Source organism: Xenopus tropicalis, chromosome 1, assembly GCF_000004195.4.
Source record: "Xenopus tropicalis strain Nigerian chromosome 1, UCB_Xtro_10.0, whole genome shotgun sequence".
In the NCBI taxonomy this organism is placed as follows: domain Eukaryota; kingdom Metazoa; phylum Chordata; class Amphibia; order Anura; family Pipidae; genus Xenopus; species Xenopus tropicalis.
The window spans coordinates 119210760-119216759 of record NC_030677.2 but is presented as its reverse complement, the minus strand read 5'-3'; the positions used below and the strand labels follow the sequence as shown (position 1 = coordinate 119216759).

Here is a 6000-nt window from a genome sequence, read left to right as displayed (position 1 = left end):
CCTTTACCATCTCCCCAGGTTCAAGCACAAGATGCTCAAAAACAACCCCATGACATGCCTTGGCTTCCATGTCTGAATGCTAAGGAGAGTCTAAGGGGGCAATCATGTACCATCAGCGCCGGATTTCAAATCTGGGCGCCCCTAGGCCGCCCCCCATTCGCGCCTCGTCACCCCCCCCGCGCATGCGCAAACAAATCCACCTCCCCTCATGCCGCGCCGACGCAATTGCGCATGCGCAGGCATTTAAACTCCCATACAGAGCAGTGGGGAGCGAAATGTCACAATTTTGTTGCGGCGGGGCGGCATGCCGCCCCTAAATTTCTTTGTGGCCTCGCCACAAATCCGGGCCTGTGTACCATGTACCCAACCCCTCATGAATACAGCACTGCTAAGAGCCCAATGACCTAAACCTACAGAATAATGAAGGCACTAAACATGTGGGCAGGTTGCAGAATACAAAAAACATGGTGGTTTTAAATTTGTGCAACAATGCATTCCAATATTGCCTGCACCTGGCTTTAGGGAAGACATACTCTTGCCTTTTTGATGATGCATTTGGTGTAAAGCGGAGCAATGAGGTCTCTTGAGCACTTGATACAACAAAAATGTGTCTTTAGTTGCTTTACAGCACTGCATACATAAGCAGCTCTATATAGATAAATACAGGGTCGGACTGGGCCGAAAAATCCCGGTGGGCCCCGGCTCTAGTGGGCCCCGGCGGCCCGGACCCGACCCTTGCAGCGCTCTCCCTCCGGACTACTCCTCCCCTGACGCGTCAAATTTACGTGCTCGGAGGAGGTCGTCAGGAGGGGGGCCCTGCGAGGGGGGTTGGGGGCCCCCTGCGGGGGGGGGGTTAGGGGACGCGCCTGGCTGGGGACTGGAGTCCCGGTGGGCCCTTCACCCCCCAGTCCGACTCTGGATAAATATATGCTACTACTGATATGATACTACTGAGACTTATGTTTCACACGTCCACTTTGTTTAGTCTGAGGGTTATAAATTGGTTAAGCCCATTACACACCCTTAAAGGGGTGGTTCACCTTTAAATGAACTTTTAATATGTTATAGAGTGGTCCTTTCTAAATAACTATTTAATTGGAATTCATAATTTATTTTTTTATAGTTTTTAATTGGTTGCCTTCTTCTTCTGACTCTTTTAAGCTTTCAAATGGAGGGCTACTGACCCCAGCAGCCAAAAAAAACATGCTCTGTGCAGTTACAATTATATTGATATTGTTACTTTTCATTGTTTTTTCTTACTATTCAGGGCCTCTTCTATCTATATTCCTAGCACTGCACCAAATTAGGCTAATCCATTTGTTAGCCCTGGGGCCTGTTGGAAGAGGACTGCCTGATATCGGTCAGACAGGCTTGTTGATTGGCCCAAAGCAGTCAACTTTGTCTGGAAGGGGTGAGTCTGGAGCTTTGTATGGCCAGCATAAGTGATTAGGGGGATAGAGGGCATGAACTTCCAAGATCAGTGGCAAAGTGGGTGGACCATCATGATTAAAATCAGGTGCCAGGGTGGAACCAGAGGCCAGGCCAGTAGCTTTCTCAGGCCCAAATTCAACACAGTAAGATCCTTTGGGCCAAAGGCCTAGGCAATAGGGACCAAAGTAGGGGCCAAAATGCCAGGGTAGATAATACATAAACTAATGGTAGAACTGCAGGAACAGGAACATGTGGCAAGATTGCAGGCACAAATAAAAAGACTGCAGGCACAGTAGTTTGTGGCAAACCTGGAAGCACAGGAGTTGATGGCAGGACTGCAGGAAATGTGGGTAATAATGGGTACAGGCAGAGGAAAAGATAAACATCATCAGAAATTACAAGGCACATGACAATAGCCAAGTTAAAACCTTGGCCCACCTGAACCAAACCACTGGGGACCCCAAACTGCCATTTGCTTTACCTGATTATAAAAAGCAGGGCTCAATCCTACCTAATTCCTTGTTAAAACATGTCAGGGTTGGGTGCAAGGTTGAGAAAAGGTTGGTTAAGGTGGCCATACACACCAATATTATCGTAAGAAATGAAAGTATGATAATCGGTGTGTGTATGGTGGGAAAGGCGATTGATATCAGCAAAAGCCTTGGATATCGGTGTTTTCCAAGATCGGGCCGGATAGAATATTTTGATCAGACGCCTTGGTGATGTATGGCATGTATGGGGGTTGGCATGTGTGGGAGTGGGAAAAACAGGTGTAGCTAGGGCAGGACTGGGGTATGGCTAAGACACACTTGGTTTTTAATAAAACTAGGTCTCTTTAAATAAAAACATTAACTTTGCTTTCAAGAACTGCAGTCACCTAAGTTATTTCTGTATCTGTGATGTGTGAGAAATCAGTGTTAAAAATCTTCCAGTACTACAGCTATGCCCCACCACATAAACATACATTCTTTCTTTAAAATGAACAAAAAGGTCTTACCCAGCACACAAACCCACAGTTAATTAACATGTGTCAATTTGCTCCTTTATCCTGCACATTTTTATTTAAATATGCCGCCTGTGTCACTATAGCAACCACTCTATTTCCATCCAGCCCGCTTGCTTTTACAGTGAGAATGCGAGGGACACAGGTTCAGAGCGATGCTGCAGCTGGCCGAGTATAACATATGCTCGCCTGCATCCGTGATTCACAGAAGGTGGGAAAAGAATTCCAATGTGTGTCCTTCCCCATTTTCTGCACTTGACCACAGAGTCAGACCTGTACCAAGGCAGCAGGGACTGCTGGGAACATTCTCTCCGCGCAAAGGAGAATATTATGAGGGCAACTCTGCACAGCAATGGGCTCTCCCTCCCCACATGATAAAGGGTGACATGGTGAGTATGACTGAGGTGGGTATGTTAGTGGCGCGGCCATGACGTCTTTTCAGGAATGGGAGGGAGAGGCGAACAGCTTTGCATTATGACACTTATAACCTATTGGCCAAGGGCATATGTTTCTGTGTTGTCAGCGTGGGAATAAGTGGGAATGGGCCAGGCTGTGCTGCCAGAGCTGCAGCCTGTCATTGCAACTTGTTCTTTCCAAAGGAGAAATAAAAGACAGAAGCTGATGGATTATCTGTCAGTGGTTCTGGAACTGCTTGCCCTGTATGTTGGTTTAAACATGGCAACCTATATCCCAAGGTGCATGTTCTTGGTTTGTGTACAAAGCAGAGCTCACTTAACTCCCAGACCCTCAAGCATTTACTCACACTCACATCCAGTGGAAAAGCAAAGAATGCCTGGGAATTATCTGTACTGGTCACACAGAGAAACAGTTACATCTCTCATCTGACTGGCAACAAGTAGCATTTTGCTTCTGGCTGGTGAATCTCTGCCATTGGTTGGTACAGCATGCCAATGGTATGACCTTGGTCTTATATACTGCAAATATATTTAACTTACCTTACCTGTCATACAGACATGCTGCCATATTATATTGTGCCTGCTTTAGTTAATGTCAAGAATATATACAGGAATACTTGTGTTCCCGTAATCAAAATATACTACCTTCTGACTAGAAACATGGTAGCTAAAGCCTGAATGTCAGTGAATAGGTGCGTGCAATATACTACTCTGTTTACTTTAACTAATTGCCAGAATACTCTTAAGGGAAAATCTCAAAAGGCATGTTTATTCCCTGAAGAGAAAGCCGTGAATTGCATGGAAAAAGACTTTATGATATATTCCTAACTGAAAGCTGTGCTGGGTAGTGGGAGTGAATGCCATGAAGGGGAATGGGAGGAGTGTGGGCAGTAGATAATAAGGCAGAGGGATTCAGGTTCAGAGATGGACAAACTGATGCAGAGCAGAGGGTGTGGCAGAGGGAGGTAGTAAATAGTGATTTCCAGCCTGGAGATAAGAGAACTGGATGAGACTGCTGCTGATGCTGCTCTCTCTTTCTATGCTAAGCAACAGGGCAGCCAGCCTAGAAGCTCCAGCTATTAGCAGCTTGGATGGTGGAATATGCATAGCATACTATTCAGCCCCTGTAACTTTCCAAACCTGAGTTAGCCTAGAAAAAACAGGACAACTATCAGCGGAAGGTAAGTGCATTCATTCCTGTCCATATGTCTCTTCTTGTTAGTGCCCTTCTGACGTTATTAATATGTTTTATACCACAGTCTGGGAACAAGTACTCATACAAATACCTTGTTTTTGTGAATTGATTTTGACTATGTTAAAATACAGTGTACTGACAAAAGTCTAGCTGCTAATAGTGCTTGTCATAATTCGGTATCTCCTTGACTCAGTAGTGCGAGGAAATCACATCAGTGTATGTGCACGTCAAGGTTACAACTTTCAAACTTGAAAGGCTGAAATGTGTGTACATTGTGTAAGCAGTAGCTGCATATTTCAAAGACAGCCTGACAAAAACCTTATCTTTGATAATTCGATCACTCATATATAAGCACAATACCTATTTTAACTGCTCTTTTTAAAATGTTTAATGAGAATTTATGGTTTCAGAATCTATTCAATCTATCTGTCTATTTTTATCTGTCTTTTTGTATTTGTCTATTCTAAATCAAATCAATCTATCTTTCTATCTATCATCTCTGTCTCTCCCTCAATCAAATCGATCTATCATCTATCTATCTATCTATCTATCTATCTATCTATCTATCATCTATCTATATCATTTAACACACACACACAAATATATACAGTAAATTCTGCCTACATGTTATGCAAGTGGTATAATCAGCCATCTGCTTCAAAGGCATCTTACATACGTCTCTGGTACTGAACTGAATGTGTATACAGGGGATGTAACATTTTTTCTTGAGGATCCTGCCAATATATCAGGTGGTCTCATTTTGGGTAGACTAATGCTCCATAAATCTTCATTATTCTCCACATATGTGTGCTTATACAATATCTTGGGATTTGTCTGTGCTTGAATCCTGTTGAAAGTCTGACCTGGGGTGAATTAATAATCATTTAATCCTACACATACATGTAATATTTTTAGACTTGGTGTAGTTGCAAAGTTGCCTAAATCTGGAGAAATCAGAGGTCCACTGTTTTTTAAAAAAACATTGATAATAACAACTGCAGTGAGCATCACATGAAATGGCATTTTGGCCGATACTCCCTTTACTGAAAGTAGTAATAGACAGTGTAGATGTAGTGAAATCCAACCCTCCTCTGCTGGGTGAAAAGCTTTATGGAAAGCTAAAAGTTAAACAGATGAAGATTAAACAGATTGCGAGCTGTAAGTAGCTTACTGATTCTGTGTTCTATGAAGTCCACGTGAGATCAGTGAGACACCCAGACTGTTTGGCAGAGACTTTAAATAAAAAGTCACCTCATGCATATAACATGTGTTACTCCATATCTTTGTCTATTGGCTATATACAAGCTACATGTTAGTTCTAAATAGTAGTGCCAATAACATACAAATAATGGAAGGTTTTATACAGTTTAAAATATAATTTCCAGTCACCCACCAGTAAAAAAACCCATGATATTTATTAAAATTATTTTTATCTATTTTTACTTTATTCTAAGCTTTTCGATTCAGAACAACAGATTAAAAGTGTATGTAGACCTTGAATGAGACATTATCAAACAAGTGCCTTAGATAATTTTTTTCTGTAGCAAAATTTACATGGAAGGGTGGTGATTGACAGTTGACTATATGCATATATGCATTTAGGATTATCTCTCCAGTGGGTACTGTTTATAAAAATGTTTTCATAAACTACATTGTTTATGTTAAAGCAGCCAGCATGTTTAACCATGAATAAAGTGGGCCTAAATTTTGGTCTGTATATTTGTAGGTACAGACTATTTACAGTAGTCTGCAAGTATTCTGTACATATGTATATATATTTGAATTACGGAACAGTGAAGAATTTAGCTCTCTTGTACTAATGAAATTGTAATTAGGATGGAACAGATTCCTATACAGCATCCCATGTGTGTGGCTGTATTGTGAACAAAACTGTAGAGATGCCCCTAAAGATTTCATTGATCGGTTTTCCTTAACAAGTGGCCAGTGGTCTAGTT

The 6000-nt window shown here is 42.1% G+C and overlaps 1 protein-coding gene across 4 annotated transcripts in view; it reads left to right on the top strand.

The window, feature by feature from the left end:
- Positions 1-2582: 2582 nt before the first annotated feature.
- Positions 2583-6000, top strand: part of slc24a2 (solute carrier family 24 member 2) — a 107268-nt gene continuing 103850 nt past the window's right edge. For 3 of the 4 annotated variants that reach the window (XM_031890427.1, XM_031890431.1, XM_031890424.1), the window contains exon 1: positions 3792-4031. The gene's annotated coding sequence lies outside the window, so the exon portion shown is untranslated. Of the gene's footprint in view, positions 2824-3791; positions 4032-6000 lie in introns of those variants that run through there. The other variant, XM_031890425.1, reaches the window with a different exon arrangement.